The 17,205-nt window shown below is 45.0% G+C and overlaps 1 protein-coding gene across 2 annotated transcripts in view; it reads right to left on the reverse strand.

Moving 5' to 3' along the window:
* Prickle1 (prickle planar cell polarity protein 1) overlaps positions 1–3,314 on the reverse strand; it is a 97,156-nt gene extending 93,842 nt beyond the window's left edge. The window contains exon 1 of one of the 2 annotated variants that reach the window (XM_006520265.1): positions 2,742–3,314. The gene's annotated coding sequence lies outside the window, so the exon portion shown is untranslated. The remainder of the gene's footprint in view (positions 1–2,741) is intronic. The other variant, NM_001033217.5, reaches the window with a different exon arrangement.
* Between the last annotated feature and the right edge of the window lie 13,891 nt (positions 3,315–17,205).

Consider the following 17,205-nt stretch of genomic DNA (forward strand, 5'->3'; position numbering starts at 1 on the left):
TCTCTCCAGAACCCCATTTTGCTTTTTGGAATTCTACTTCTTTAAAATGGAAGATTTGTCCATTATAAACGACTTGGTTCAGGGAATTGAATGCTGTAATTAAAAGATCAGCAAACATAACCCTGATCAGACAGACAGTTCAAAAATACAGGGTAGGGTAGGAGTTACTAAGAGTTCTAAGAGTTACTTGATGGTAAATAATTTTTAAAGAGTCTTCATTCTATTTCTCCAGCCTTAGGAATGTCACTGGGGCGGGGCTCACCCATGGTGACCAGCACTTGCCCAGGTTAGCCCACTGGTACAGCAAAGTCATCACTTTGCAGAACTTAGCCTTTTTGTGCGCTACTGACAAGTTACTGTGGACTTTAAAAGAGATTATCTAATCATAATATTTCACAAATTTACGTCCCAGCTCACTTTTGAAATTCCCTGAGGAAACTGTAAAATTTAACTCCGTTTTTTAGGGCCAACTCAATCATATTCCAGCTGTTAACTGCAAACTTTTTTTTTTTTCTTCCTAGCTTGTATTAGGTGTTCCTTTCATAACCCAAGCTGACTCATTACAGCCAAGAGTGAACCCATGGTCTTTGGTTATAAAAAAAAAAATAATAAAGTCAACCCTTTAAGCTTCATTGGGCAGAACTGGTTGATTTGTCACTTTAGTGACATATAGCAGTTTTCTCTTCAAAAGAGTCCATGAATCAACAGGCTCACTCCGTGGTAACTCTCTAACTAGAACTAAATTAAGAATGAAAAAAAATTAAATTACTAAACTCATTCACTCATATCAGCCTGTCCATCTTTAGACATCATTCTGCGTACCCCCTCCCCTCCCCCAACTGCCCTTCCTTTCTAGGGCCTATTTAGAAACATGAGAATTCATTCACAAGTCATAATTATTATTTCAAATTATCAGTAAGTATGCTATCTCTTAACTGAGGGCAACACATCCATTTATTTCTAGTGCCTTTTGTGTATAGCCCTTGCAGTGTTAACCTTTAAATCTTTAGTATAAACATTTCTGGACGCGCTTATAAAATATCCCGACTCCCTGGTTGATGGCATTTAGGGCTCTCTGGTACCAGCAGGTGTTATATTTTTCTTTCTTCCGGCTCCAGCTGGCTCCAGTGATAGATTCTTGTTCCAGCCACCTAGGCTAGGACCACATTGGAGGCAAAATGAACCCAGCTCTACCAGACAGCAAGATAAATGGCTGTTGTTTAAGTTTTAAATCCCCTGGTGGGAGTAAATATTGTTCTAGGGAGAAAGGCTTGACAAACATTGCGTCATCCTTACGGAGCTGTCTTGATTAAAACAGAATTTTTAGATTAGGTTGGTCTTAATCTAAAAGTGTATCTATCTTGCTGTCAGGGTTTTTTTTGGTCCTCCCCCCCTTTCTATTCTAAAAACAGACATATTGTTAGGGATGGTCAAACACGGCTGACACCTCCCAAGGGGCCCGGTCCCACTCTTGGTAATAGAAGGCCTCCGAACACTGATACTTTACTGAGGATAATGGCGACAGCAAAGGCTTAGTCAGAAAAAGGCCAGTTGTCACCTAAGTGACAGGCAACAGCTGAGCTCACACATCTGGAGCTAGAGGAGGGCAAACCTTTGCAGCCCTCACTCTGTCTACACCTTGAGCCTGTCTGAAGAGACAGATGAAGTTTCTTTCGTCCGAAAGTACATTAAAAATATCTGATGGCGAACCATGTCAATTATATAACATCAGCGCAGACACTGCCTTCCCAAAGCGCTGATTAAAACCAGGCGGCAGACAGAACTGTTCAGGGACAGATAGGAGATACAATTTCATCAAGTATAATTTGTCATTCATAAAACCTACCCTAAAAGCCACAAATGCAACATTCTTTTTTTTTTTTTTTTTTTTTTTTTTTTTTTTTTTTTTTTTTTTTTTTTTTAAACAGCACAAGTGCACTTGGGCTCCGCCAGCGATTTTTACACATGCTCCTTTTAGGCCGGTTCGCGGTGCGTTCTTCTCCTTGATCCTGGCTGCAGTTCTGCCTCTGACACGTTTTAAAACCAGGAACCAAGTGCGTCAGGCTTAAGACTCTGAGTCCTACAGGGGCGGGCTGGGACTCAAAGCTGTGCCAGCCGTCCCCACGACCTCCCGGGTACACCCCCCGTCTTCAGTCTCCCGAACGCAATCTGTGGACAATTTTCCCAAAGTCCCAAAAATAACACGGCCCTGCCAATAGTCGTTGGCGATGCCGTTTGTTTTTCTTAGAGGGCAATGAAAACTCAACAGCTTTCTGCTGCATCCCGAGTCCCGCTCCTGCTAATTATTAACAGACCTAGTTTCTTCAACTTTTTCTGCCAGAAGGGAGGACGTCGCGGCTCCCCTCCTCTCCCACGGGCGAGCTGCGTGCAGAGCAGGGGTCTCCACCGAGGGCAGGCTGCGGCTGCCTCTCCAGGGCAGGCAGCCCTTCCCGGGCACGCTAGGCGCCTAGTCTCCCCGCCGACGCCAGTAGGTGACAGGCGATCCTCAGCCACTCACCCTCGCCTCCCCGATCTCGCGTGGCCGGGCTCCGGGCCATGCAGCTGGCCTCGGCGCAGGGGGAACCTGGCTGCCACGCAGCACGAGGGGGCCGTGTGCCCAGCCTCTAGGCAGCCACAGCCCAGCAGCTCTTCTCGTGCGGTCCCCGCGCTCCCAAACCGCCGGACGTCCCACCCCGCGCCGTGACAACGCGGCCCGAGCCGCGGCGCCCCTCGCCACTCACCCCACGCGCGAGAGGCGGCCGCGCGGTCCTCGGCGGTGGCGTTGAGAGCTGCGGTCCTCCGCGTCAGGCGCGCTCCCGCGTGCGCAGCCCCGGGAGCGTCCGCAGCCGGGCCCGTAGCGCTGCGGCCGCGCGGTCCAGGTCAGCGCAGGCGGCGCGGGGCTTGCAAGGTGGTGGCGGCTCCCGGGCCGCTGCTCGGCTGCAGGCGGAGTGCGCGCTCCAGTCCCGGCCGCTGCAGAGCACCCGCCCCCGGCCGTCGCGCCGGCGCCAGCGAAATCCCGGAGCGCGGACGCAGGGGATCCAGGCGGCTCTGCGCGCCCACGCGCACAGTGCGGGGCCGCGATCCCTCCCGCGAGGCAGCACCGGCCGGGCTGCGGTCTGCAGGCCCGCCAGTCTCCGCCCCGCCCCGCCTCCGATTCTGTGCCCTTTTTAATGCTGTTGCCCAGGTTCAGCCAATAATCCAGATGGATTGATTGCCAGATAGGAAAGGTGAAGGAGAGGAAAAGGCGAACCCAATTTCCTCTGATCAAACACTTTGATGGGGTCCCTATTAGGGTTCCCTTTCCTTTGGGGGCGTGTACAGAGGGCACGAGTTAATTAAACTCTGAATTCCTTCCGGAGCTCTCGCCTCTGATAAACCCACCTGGACTCGATCCTATTTTGTGTAATTCCCCAGACTGGCCTTACTTAAGTCAGCTCCACAGCCAAGGGGTGAGATTTCAGATCAGGAAGGCCAAAGTGATCGTTTCAAGGAAAAAGCCTGAGGGTTACAGCTGAGGACCCTCGAGGACCGCGGTGTCTGGGGCCAGGACCAAGTTAGCAGGGTGCACTAGATGCAGGGTCCAAAGCCTTCATTCCACCATGAGGATAATTTTTCATTGACCAAGCCACTCTCCGTGTTTTCACTGTACCCGGTTCCCAGGGCTGGGCTGGGCTGGGCTGTCAGGCTCAGTCGCCCACGGTCAACAGGGACTCTGGCTGTTTCAAAGTTCTGCCCTGACATTTGCAGGGCCCCTTAAACCTTATCCTCTTACCTTCTCTACTCCCGGATCTGTGGAATGGACACTATGATCCCATATCTCAGAGGGCAGAGCCCACTGCAGCTGGTAATGACAACTTGACATGTGTCCCTACAAAGCTGGACCTTTGTGGACCTCCCTATGTCTTCTAAACCTTCCAAGATGCTGAAAGAAGCATCCTCCAGGACGAGAAGGCTTTGAGTGTTGCGAGTAGAGAGGATGACCTTGATTGATGGATTTGTATCTCTTTGAGGATAACCAAAGCTGACCGACCATTTTAGGACTTTCTCTGGTAGCAAGCATTTTCCATTTCTTTGGTGGCGAAGCAAAGAGAGCTTCGTTAAAAATGAAGCCAATGGATTACGAAGATGTAAAGTGACGATAACTAAAGTCAAACGAGGGAGCTCCAAAGCTAGAGTCTGTTTTCCTCACCTCTTACTCCTCAGTCGGTTAACATCCTGGATGCTACTGACTGGCACAGGCTGCTGCTATTGAAACCCTCTCCCTCGTGACCCAAGCCTTTTCGCTCCTCAGCATTTCCTTGGCCTTGGCCTTTAAAGTTGTATCTCTTCATCTTGTCCGTACAAATACTTCTTTTAAGCTATAAGCATGGAGATACTAACTAACCTTTCTGCCGGAGAAAACCGGCAAAAAATTGACTCATTTCATGTCTAGACATAGTGGAAAATTAGTACTTTTAAAGGGCGAATTCTACTGTCTTTATTAACGTCTTGGATTTCTATGTTTTTTCCCCCTTAAAACTTCAAAGTACATTGGGTTTTCAAAAATTAAAAATTGAGCGATGTAGTGGGTTTATCAACACAGTCTCCTCCCTTCTGCGGCAGAGTAGGGTAGGAGAAGCTAGAGGAAAGGCTATACTGTGTAGCCTGCACTTGGACCTCCCTATTAAAAGGAGAACGTGTTCTGTATGTTATAGTATGACATGAGTGTGGTTGCAGAGGGCTTGCAGCTGTTATATCCCAGAAGCTCTCCTTAAAACTGAGCATCGATTATGAGATGTGGTGCAAACACATCATGCACGAGGATCCTCTCAAGAAGTGGTGACCTCTGTACTAGAAACAATGTACTAGAAACAAACATCTTTGTAGCCAACACTTGCTTTTCAAAGCAAGATGCTCAAGAAATGACTTGGGCAGTCCAAGGGATGGTCTGAGATGAGAGTAAACTGATTTTACATCCTAAGCCCCATCATTTACCAAACGGAGTCTAAAGGGGTGTCATTAGCATCAATGACCCTAAGTTCCTCCTTGGTAAAGAGGATGATACCCAAGTCCGAGAACTATCCAATTCCTGGGCTATTAGCCTGCAGACTTTATGGATGACGTCTCTAGATCACTTCTTTTCTCACTCATCTTCCCTTACTCCTGCCCCCATGCAAAACCCCACAAATTAGAAAAAAGGCACCCTTTTGTCAGTACTAGGGACCAAACACAGGGCCTCTTGCTTTCTAGGCAACTGAGCAAAACTTTCCTATTTTAAAGGTTGCACGGGCTGGCTTTGAAGAACCTGAGATCATCTCTCAGCCTCCCGAGTCACTATGGGTACGGGCGCACGCCACTATGCCTGGCATAAGAAAAGTAGGAGACCGTTTTGAAGTTTAGTGTATTAGGACTATATAGATGGCTCTGCAGTCAGGAGCATTTATTGCTCTTTCAGAGGACTGGAGTTTGGTACCCAGCACCTACATGAGGTGACTCACAACTGCCTCTATCGTCAACTGTTGGGGATCCAATGTCTGCCCTCTTCTGGCCTTCACGTGCACCCATACACATAAAATAGTCACTCCTATAGACATAGAAACACACATAAGTAAATAAATAATAAAAATATATCTTAGACAATAAAGTTTAATGGCACAAATGTAGTCTCCATTGTGAACTACCTGGCTGTTCTGAGTCTCCTATTAATGGGACTCGTTATTCTTTGTCTTGCCACATAAATTAGGATATCACACCGTTTATATGCAAATCAATTCAGAATCATTTTAAAGAAATGATACAAATTTTTATAGAAGTTATATCCACGAGTACTGTGCTGTAACTCCAAATTTCATATGTTGAAGTCATTATCTTCAGTGCTTCAGAGTATAACCTTATTTGGAAACAGATTTTTATAGATGTAATCAAGTGAAACCGAAGTCTAGACTGAGCCATAATCCTATATGAGTGAGTTTTTCTTTTGTTTGTTTGTTTGAGACTAGGGTCTTACGTAGCCCAAGTTATCCTTGAATTTGCTATGTAGTTGAGGAAGACCTCCAATTTTTAATTCTCTGCCTTCATCCCTCATACCTTATCTTGCATGACTGATTGTATGTATGAGAAGGAAACTTGGAGTTCAGGAAGGATGCCACAGATGTGAATATAAAGATGGTGGCAATAATTTATAAGTCAAGGAACATAACAGAGTGTAGCGAATTATCCAGAGCCAGTTGAGTGAGGGACAGCTCTCAGAAGGAACAAACAACAGCTCTAACTTGATCTCACACCTCTCCATTCCTCACCTGTGAGGCAATGTCTTTGTGTTGTCTTGGCTAGCCCACATACGATGCTTTCTATGGCAGTGCCAGTCATCAAATGTGGTACCCAATGACTCATGCTAATGAATGTTCTTAGCTCACTCAGGATGAAGAATGCACAGCAGTTCAGACAAAACGGAGACTTAAGCAAGAACCCTGACTTGACATCCAGGTCTGATCAGGCTCCTATCTCTTGTTTTTGTGCCTCTTGACCCCAGATCTCTATTGTGCAGACTCGGCCTGACATAGAGATTGCAAGGTGCATGATCTTGCCTGTAGTGAGCAGTCAGCTTGGAAGACCTGCTCCTGTGTTACCAGTCCACGGTGGACCTCCTATCCTTTTTGGGACAAAGTCCACTGTCCTCAGAGTAAGAAGAAGGCCTCATATTTGCATGATGGAGATTTCCTTTCTGCCCTCACCTGTGTTTGCACGAATCGTATCAAACTATTTACAGTTCTTCAAAAGCATCACACTGAGACCTGTGTGCTTTGTTGGTACCTAGGAAGTTTCCCACTTATCACTGCCTTCTTTACTATCAAGTTCTTTGTGCCCTTTGCTTAACCATCCGCTTCTTGGTAGTCTACTAATGTGCATGCTTAGATGGTAGGCACTTGACTGATGATGCCACCTCCCTAACCCAAATTCTAGCTTTTTACTACCAAAATGGAGATGCCGAGACTGGAGAACTTATTGGTGTTTTGTTTATTATTATTTTTTTGTTGTTGTTATTTTGGGACAGGGTCTCTCAGCATAGCCCAGGCTGTCCTGGCATTCAGAACATAGACCATGCTCCTCAAATTCAGAGACCCACCCACCTCTGCCCTGGAGCGTTAGGATTGAAGGCGTATACCACTATATCTAGTGTATTTGTTTTGTTTCCTGATTCTGGTTTTCTTATTTACACTCCAGAGGAGTCAGCTTCATATGCCTGCAAGTTTGAGAGTGCAAGACATGAGAAAAGTAAATGTCCCTTTAGTGCATAGCTATTGCACTCCTATCTGTTGGGTCCCATGTTTTCTCTGTCCAATTCAGACACACAAGACTTCCTAGCTCACATTGGTAAGGACTGAAAATGTAAGAAAGTGACACGGTGGCTTCAAGCATCCTGGCTGGAGATAACCCTCGGCTAAATGTGACACTTCTGGTCTTTCTCACCTTTTTCACTCTGGATTGTGGAGTGATCTCCCTGAGGGAAGGAGGGGAAATTAAATCTCTTCTTGACCTCAGAAAGGTTAGATCTTAGGTGTTCTGTGTGTGTATTTGCCCTTGAAGAAAAGAAGAAAACAAAACAACAACAAAAACAAACCACCGTAATTCCTGTTACAGACTCCTGCCGCTTCTGCTACGTTTGGCTCCAGGCTTGTGGATCTCTACTGCATAGTGCATTCTATTTCATAAATATCTTCCAGAATAACTTGTGATGTTCACCACAGCTCCCCCCTCCCCCAGAGTGCTGTTGTGTAACTTGGGTCCAAGGCTCCTAGATTTCTGGGTCAGGATAATCCTACTTCCTCTTCCTACACTAACTTCCACCTGAGCGCAGGATTTGTGGGGCACTAAAATTTAAAGTGTAAGACAGAAGATTATTATGTGCTCAACGGTATTATGGGCTGCGAGTATAAAAAGGAACAGCTTTTAAGTGGGGACTGCCCACTTTTCCCCCCTGAATGTTACCTCAAAGAGGACATTGGTTTGGGACTCCACTTCTGGATTTTGCAAAGCAACTGTGAGGGAGAATTCAGATAAGGCAGTGGTAGCAAGAGGCTTAGAGGACACTGGGAATTGGCTCCCACATCAGCCCCATCCCGGCAGGATGTGGTTTCCTCATAGGTGAGAGGCACTGATGGCTTGGAAATTACCCTTTTATGCTGGGTGCTAGCCATGTGACCCTGTGCGACATTAGCAAAGTGATCTGTCACTCATGATGCGGTTGAGCAAAATGCACAAAGGAAATCAGTTTACTAACTTAACTCTATTAGGTTAAAAGGCAAATGGAGATCGAAACAATAATCAAAGGGTAATATTTAATTCATGGGCTTAGTTCTCTGACAGCGACTTTCTCTTTTAATTTACTTTCTATGTGGCAAAGTAATGAAGTTTGAGGAAGCTTAAAGAAAAAAATGGAGGAAATCCTTGTAGCACACCACTCAACGCAATCCTTTCTAGAGAACTCCCGAATTCAAACCCACTATTTTCTTGCTAAGAGAAGAATTCTATTTTGCCTAAAAGCAGAGTAATTCAATATGAGGAAGAAAAGGAAAAAAGCCCACAAAGAGACTCAAAGTGATTCAGAGCAATATACTTTCTTCAAGTGAACGGCTTGGGCTGGAGAAATGGTGGGCCAGACTCTGCCTGCCGATTGGTCTTCTGCCCTTGCAAGCCACGTGACATCTTTGCAAGTCACGTGACATCTTTGCAAGTCACGTGACATCTTGTTTCATCAGAAACTGGGATTTGTCCATTGACGGTTACAGACCTGGTCTCTTCCTAACTCGTCAAATGGGAGTAAATCAGTAGGCGATCCCACTGGCTGGGCGGGAAGAAATGGATATACGTCTTAGCTCAGTGATTCGGGAGTCAGGAGAGGTGTGGGGGGTGAGGATGGCTGGGAGGACCAGCGAAAGGGGTGCTTTGCAAAATACAGCCAAAGAAAAGGGCTAGACCGGGGAAGGTGCTGATGCTAAGTTAGCCTGACAGTTGAGGTAGGTGTGGCTGTCAGAGAGTGTTTGCTAGTGGAGCAGAGTTGTTGAAACAGATATAAGTGATTGAGTTTCCCATAGTGCACTTGCACATCAAGGAAGTGAAATGACAGTTGTCCCATTATCTTATTATCATTATTTTTATTAGAGCCTTAGGGGTTAATAGCTGAACAAACTCTAAATTTTCTTCTCCTGTTTTAAATTAAAGGCACACGTTGGTCTACAACATCTAAGCAAAAAACAGCAGTTGATTTTCTTTGCTGATTTATGAGCACGGTGTGGGCCGGACCGTGGTGGTATTACTGTCTCTTAGAGACGTGTTCTCTACTTGTTCGGAGGGAGTTTTGTTTGCGATCCTCCATGAGGTGCCTGCGTTTTATCATTGTGATCCCTCACCTGCCCCGTGCATATCTGTTCATAATGTTTGATGTATTTTCCAAGGTGCTTTTAGGTTCTGATTAGCCTCTTAGCTCTTGAAGGATAAAGATGATTTCTTAGATATGGGAGTGGTCTCGTAGGTTGGCCGTATATCTGCAGATAACCTGAATTCAACAAATAGTGAATTGTTGCTGTTGTATTTATTCAGTGTGTAATCTCACATGCTAAATTATGTTCTCACACAGAATCATAGATTGTGTCTGCATTTATATTTTGAGACAGAATCCACTGCAGCCTGGGTTAGCCTTGAACTCTCTGTGGACCTAGGGATGATCCTGCAGACCTGACCCATTTCCTCTACCTCTGAAGTGCTAGGGTGTCCTGGCATCTTCCTCTACTTCAGGGTGAGCTCAGAGTTTTATGAGAGAGATAAGTACAAATTTTGCTTCTTGTAATGAGAGACAGCTCCACAATATTAATGGGCCAGCAAAGAAAGGGTTAACTCAGGATTTTGGGAAGGTAAGACAGCCTGTTTGAGGGAGGTGGGGTTCAGTGGAAGAGGGCTGTGATGGAGGGGAGATAGTCTGAGGGAACCCAGAAGTGGTTTAGTATGGGAGGGAATAAGGGAGGTAGAAACCTCAAGATGGTAGGCAAAAGGGTTCATATCATCTTATCTTCCATGATGGTGAGGAGGAAGGCATTGGCAGAGGCACAGACTACACAAATGACGGTTTCCTCAGGGCAAGCCTGTTCTGACTGGCAGTAGCACCGCTCACCTCACTTTCCTGTACGACAGGTTGCTGTGCTTAAGTTTGTACAAGGAGTATGTGATTGTGCGTTTGTAACGTAACAACACAGCTGGCTGACTTGCGCACCTCTTCAAGGTGATCAGGAAGAGCAAATGACTGAAAATCATGGAGACCTGGGCTCTGGGTCCAGGCGTATACTCATGGGTATGTGGAATGACGACAGTGGGGATTTCTGGAAAAATTTTAGCACAAAGATTGGATATTTGACCTTGTGTGTTGGAGGTAGCGTGTGTTTGCCTGTGCATATTTGAGTATTTAGATCTAGATGAATTCCAGTGAGAATACGAGGCAATCTGCAGTAAGGAGATTATAAAGATAAACAGGACAAAGCCAAATAATCTAGTATTTCTCACTTCAATCCAGGAAGGGATTAGTGATGGACTCAGTCTTCTCAATTGTCCCCATTAGTAAGTTTCTATAGGTGAAATATGAATAAGTTTCTATGGGTGAAATATGAATAAGTTTCTATAGGTGAAATGCGAGTAAGCTTCTATAGGTAAAATGTGAGTAAGTTTCTATAGGTGAAATATGAATAAATTTCTATAGGTGAAATGTGAGTAAGCTTCTATAGGTGAAATGTGAGTAAGTTCCTATAGGTGAAATATGAGTTTCTATAGGTGAAATATGAATAAGTTTCTATAGGTGAAATGTGAGTAAGCTTCCATAGGTGAAATATGAGTAAGTTTCTATAGGTGAAATATGAATAAATTTCTATAGGTGAAATGTGAGTAAGCTTCTATAGGTGAAATGTGAGTAAGTTTCTATAGGTGAAATATGAGTAAGTTTCTATAGGTGAAATATGAAGTATCATGAAAGTTTCCCTTTTACTCCTGGCCTCCCATCTTTCCCCCTTAGACCTGTTCTTCATAGCTGACAAGATAAAGCAAGAAAAATGACAGGTTCAAATCTTTCAACAATTAAGGTGTATCACAAAAGACTTTAAACTTAAAAGGGCAGACTCATAAGCTGCCAGGAGATTTGTCAAGTGACACCTACACAGGAGTTCTTAGTAAAGGAACGGACAGCCAACTCAGGAGCGGCTGTGGGCAATACAGAAGGTTTGTTACTTCTGAGTGCTTCGCCTATTTAAGAATTTAAGAAAATATTTAGTTTAATATTCCAAATTTGTGTGCCAGGCGGTGGTGGCGCATGCCTTTAATTCCAGCACTTGGGAGGCAGAGGCAGGAGGATTTCTGAGTTCGAGGCCAGCCTGATCTACAAAGTGAGTTCCAGGGCAGCCAGGGCTACACAGAGAAACCCTGTCTTGAAAAACAAACAAAACAAAAACAAAAACACCCCCCCCCCCCAAAAAAATGGAAAAGCTGGAATCAGGCCAACTGGGCTCTTTGATGGAGAAACTCCAGCAACACAGAAACTCAGCGTGCTTATTCTATAGATTTGAACAGAGAGGTGGGGTTATCGCACACAGTTGAACTAAAGGGGGTTATTACATATAAAGAGGCAGAGTTTATGGTATAGGGCAGGGGTAACGAGGCACTCAGCTAATGTTGGTATAGGAGTAGTCTCTGTAGGGGAGCAGTCTCCAGGCTGTAAATATCTGGAGGAAGGGAGATATGGTGGACATTTTTGGCATATGCTGTCAACATCTCCACTCCTGAGAAAAGCTTTGGTATTGTTCTGAGCCTCATCTTGGGGGGAAGGCTTTGGCTTTCCTCCATGGCCTAAGGCTACAGAGTCCTCGGCATGGCTGCACCCATGTCAAACAGTATATATTCGCTCAAGACGTCCTATAGTGTTACCCCTGTGTATTTCATACATGTCCAACACAGGATAGATCTAAGTTTGACAAAATGACTATGTAGTTGTTGTAGACAGTAATTGGTCAACAGGTCCAACTGCTTTTAGAAGTCACTCCCAGAAGACATAACCTGCCATATAATTGTACAGGAAGGACCTTCTGTTTCCTTGGCAAAAACTTGGCACTTTGGACTTGGGGTTGATACTAAATGGTCCAGGTACAAGTTAAAACCAAAAGGAGGCCATGGTTGACTTCCCTATGTATTGTTAAAGGCAATGCTGTGGCAGAGGCAGGCAGACAGTCCATCCCTCTGGCTGCGAGGCTCAGCCTAGCAGAAAGACAATCTAGGAGAAGTATTAAGAGGCTTGGATCAATGTACAACATGCAATCTAGCCATAAATCATTGCCTGTGAAGCGAAGAACTGACATTGGATCAATAATTGCCAGAAAAATTAAAAATTTCACTTAGTGAAACTGAAGGCAATGTTGAGCAATTAAACTGAAAATCAGCCTGCTCTTCAGGAAGGGCAGCGGACCAAGACGCCTCCCCCACAATAAATCTTGAAATGAATGAGAGACATTAAATTTAGCATGTCTTCTTTCCTTCTTCCTTTTTCCTTCCTTCCTTCCTTCCTTCCTTCCTTCCTTCCTTCCTTCCTTCCTTCCTTCCTTCCTTCCTTCCTTTCTTCTGTCCTTCCTTTCTTTCCTTCTGATGCTAGAGATTAAACTCAAACTTCGTGGGCTCTAACTCTATCCCTCTTGCCCTTGGCTTTTTCTTATTGTTTTTAATAGTCTTTGGATTCATCCCAAAGATATCTATAAACAAACAAACAAACAAACAAACAAACGGCTTGTTACTGATGGAGGTTAAAGAGACCCAGGCTTCCTTGGAGTCTTCCACTTTAAGACATCCCTTAAGGAGTATTCCGGAGTCTGTACAGCAAGGGCCCACGTCTGCAGTTCTAACAGCAGAGACAAACCTGACAAGGTCCCGTAATTCCCCGTTCTACCATCTGCTGCGTTTTGGGGGAACATCAAAGTTCAGGTCTGTTATGTCTAAGGGACAGGGGTCCCACCATGCCCTTCTTTTCCTTCCTACACCCTGTACACATGGTCCCATTGTGTTTTCTCAGAAGCACAGGAAGGCTGCCTTCTTGCTCATCTGCCTGTGTGTTCTTGCTGATGGTGTGGTGGTAGATATCAGGCAGAAAAGAAGGGTGGGCTTCTGTGCCAGAAACTGTCTTCCTGCGCAATTGATCTCTAGTGCATGGTGGCTTGGCTCCCTGGCCCACTCTTCTTTCAGCCACATAGCTAATCACCTGTGAACAAATTAGTCTGCCTGGGCCTTCTTTTCCCACACCGGATGCATCTTTGGTGTGTCGGAGAGGCACTTACGCTGTTATGTGTTTACTAAGCCAGTGTGCCGTAGGGTCGTTTGTGGCCAGAGTCACACAGAATGCTGATGGGATTCCCATCTAAGTTCAAATGAAATGGGCTTGAGTTTCCTCGCTGCGTCAGGGCAGCCATTAAACTCAAGTATCCCATTCTAAGCATCCCTACCTCTTGTCTCCGTTCCCGGAGCGGAACGGCATCTTCTATGCTTTAGGTAGGCAAGGAACCAAATGTTCTCCTGGCTGCTTGGGAGGCATACATTTGCTCTTCCCTTTTGTGGCTCTGCTGAGATGTGGCTAAGGTTCTGAATGTGAGCTGGGCATGGGTTCTTAGCAGCCAGGCAAGAAGGCAAAACATGCTAGATATGACTGCAGTGTGTAGCTGAGAGCTTTGTTATAGAACTATTTCATAAGAAAAAAAAAGTATCGCATAGATAAATGAAGAAAGTAGGCCATTCTTTTCTCTTTTTTTTTTTTTTTTTTTAATTTATTTATTATATGTAAGTACACTGTAGCTGTCTTCAGACACTCCAGAAGAGGACGCCAGATCTTGTTAGGGATGGTTGTGAGCCACCATGTGGTTGCTGGGAATTGAACTCAGGACCTTCAGAAGAACAGTCGGGTGCTCTTATCTGTTGAGCCATCTCACCAGCCCTCTTTTCTCTTTTTTTGTTTTTGTTTTTCAAGACAGGGTTTCTCAGTAGCCACGGCTGTCCTGGAACTCACTTTGTAGACCAGGCTGGCCTCGAACTCAGAAATCTGCCTGCCTTCCAAGTGCTGGGATTAAAGGTGTGCGCCACCACTTCCGGTAAGAGTAGGCCATTCTTGAAGGAGCAGTGTATTGATGACAACCATTCCCATTGAACCTTTCTCTCTCTCTCTCTCTCTCTCTCTCTCTCTGTCTTTCTTTTAAAGACTTATTTGTTATAAGTAAGTACACTGTAGCTGTCTTCAGACACACGAGAAGAGGGCATCAGATCTCATTACGGATGGTTGTGAGCCACCACATGGTTACTGGAATTTGAACTCAGGACCTTCAGAAGAGCAGTCAGTGCTCTTAACTACTGAGCCATCTCTCCAGCGGCACCCTCCCCCGCCCCCCCCCCCATTGAACTTTTCTTATTTAAGAAGTTACTTACTTATGTGTGTGTGTGTGTGTGTGTGTGTGTGCTCATGACTAAAGCTGCTCCTGGAGGCCAGAAGCCTTGAATCTCCCTGGAGCTTGAGTGGCAGACAGCTGGGAATTGAAATCCCCAGAAAGAGCTGCTGATTCTTCTCTGCAACACCTAAGAGTTCAAATGCACACACACTACACACACACACACACACACACACACACACGTACACATACACACACACACATACACACACACTCACACACACACTCACACACACACATACACATACACACAGACACATACACACACACACTCACACTCACACACACACAGACACACACACACATACACGTATGGAGGTCAGTTTCCAGGAGTTGGTTCTTGCCTTCCACTTTGAGGCAACATCTCTTGTTTCTTGGAAGCCTGAGCCTGGCTAGCTGGCCCAGAAGCATGGACTCTGTAATATATACTAATTATATCTCCATCTTCCATGTCCTCTTAGGGGTGCTGGAATTACAGAAGAAGGACCCCCACATCCAACTTTTTACTTATGTTTCAGGGATTGAACTTGGGATGTCTGGCTTGTTCAGCAATCAGTTTTACCTATTGTGAGCCTCCTCCTGGGCCCTTATCATAAGAATCTTAGAGAAATATTTAAAAAGCACAAAAAAACTGTCCTTTGAATTTTCACAAAATGATCATACCGGACAAATGAAATTTGCTCTTCACTTAAGATGAAGACATTTCTTCTCTCATTTAATGTTAATTATTTTTTTGTAATAAACTTGCATGGCGATAAATACTGTTTATCTAATTCTTGATGCTTCTCCACTATTTTCTCAGAGTATTTTTGTAAAAAGATTTTGGGTTCTGGAGCTGTTTTTCCCAGGGAAGGAGACGTGACTGAGTCCTGACTGTATTCAATATAGCTCTGGGTGTCAAAACCCCAAGGCAGGAGGTACAGCGGCACATTGCTCGTCTGAGTTCATGAAATTCAAATGTGCTCTTTATCTAAGAACTCCTTTCCTTTAGTCGTTCATTCATTTATCAAATGCTTTTGGATGGCCTATGTTTTAGGGTTTTACTTCTGTGAGCAGACACCATGACCAAGGCAACTCTTATAAGGACAACATTTAATTGGGGCTGGCTTTCAGGTTCAGAGGTTCAGTCCATTATCATCAAGGTGGGAGTGTGGCAGCATCCAGGCAGGCATGGTGCAGGAGGAGCTGAGAATTCTACATCTTTATCTGAAGGCTGCTAGCAGAATACTGACTTCCAGGCAGCTAGGACAAGGGTATTAAAGCCCATACCCACAGTGACACACCTACTTCAACAAGGCCACACCTCCTAATAGTGCCACTCCCTAGGCTAAGCATATACAAACCATCACAGCCTCCTAGGTCCCCAGTGCTGTAGTTGGTGCTGGGGATTCAGTAACTCTCAATGAAGACTCTTCAAGTATTTGGCAATTGCAGTAGAGCAACAATAGTGCTGTATTCTGTAGCTGCCGGACTTAATATGGTAACAAGTAGTCTTAGTTAGGATTTTACTGCTGTGAACAGACACCATGACTAAGGCAACTCTTATAAGGACATTTTCTTGAGGTTGGCTTACAGATTCAGAGGTTCAGTCCATAATCATCAAGGAGGAAGCATGGCAGCATCCAGGCAGGCATGGTGCAGGAGGAGTTGAGAGTTCTACATCTTCATCTGAAGGTCACTAGGAGAAGACGGTCTTCCATGTGGTTAGGACAGAGGGTCTCAAAGTCCACCCCCACAGTGACACACTTCCTCCAACAAGGCCCTACCTACTCCAATAAGGCTAATACCTACTCCAACAAGGTTATATTTCCTAATAATGTTACTTCTTGGGCAAAGCATGCTCAAACCACCATGCAAGTATCTGCTCTCTTATCACATTTTCTTCCTTTAATTCCACCAGCCACTCAGAAATGAGAAGTCACTTAGCTATACAGCAACTGCTGTACATGGAGGCCTCCGCCTCCTTCGTTCTCTGCTTTGCTGCCATTATTCAATTCCTCCATGCAGAAACTCAAACGAGGTGTTTAGCTTAGAGGTAAACCAATTCAGTCTCCCTTTGGCCTCAGTACTCCTCTCCAAGAGGAGGGGCCACCCAGGAATCGCTTTCAGCCTTTCCCTGTGAGGGTGTCATGACCTTTAACCCTGTTTACACTCACATACATTCACACCTTTCCCTCCACACTGCAGGCTCCACAGGGAAGGGATATATTGGCTGGCCTTGGTTCAATGGCTCCATGTCGATGGGGGGAGGGGAGGTAACTCGGAAGACTTTTCTTGAGTAAAGATATTTGATCATTTGTTTATGTAAGTAGCATTAGTTATCAGACCATCACCAAATTGCACTTTTAAAATTAGTGCCATAAATATTATCGATCGATGTGAATAAAATTGCTAGGTAACTGCCGATCTTTTTTTTTTTTTTTTTTTTTTTTTACTGAGTGCAATTTGATTTTTTTTTGTTTTCTTTTAGATTAAAACCAACCACATAATGAATTCACTGATAGGTATATGGCACAATCTTAAGCTATGCCATTACATAAGATTTGGGATTGTGAATCTTAGCAGTTACTCTACCTTCCACCTCTACAGTGCTGGAGACCTGAACGAACCCCCAAAAGTGTTGATAAATTAATGAGAGACTGACGGAAGGAAGGACGGATGATTCTTAAAGAGCACTCTTAAATTTCATGGCCATAAACTCTACCAAGGAGGGTGA

Source organism: Mus musculus, chromosome 15 (assembly GCF_000001635.26).
Source record: "Mus musculus strain C57BL/6J chromosome 15, GRCm38.p6 C57BL/6J".
In the NCBI taxonomy this organism is placed as follows: domain Eukaryota; kingdom Metazoa; phylum Chordata; class Mammalia; order Rodentia; family Muridae; genus Mus; species Mus musculus.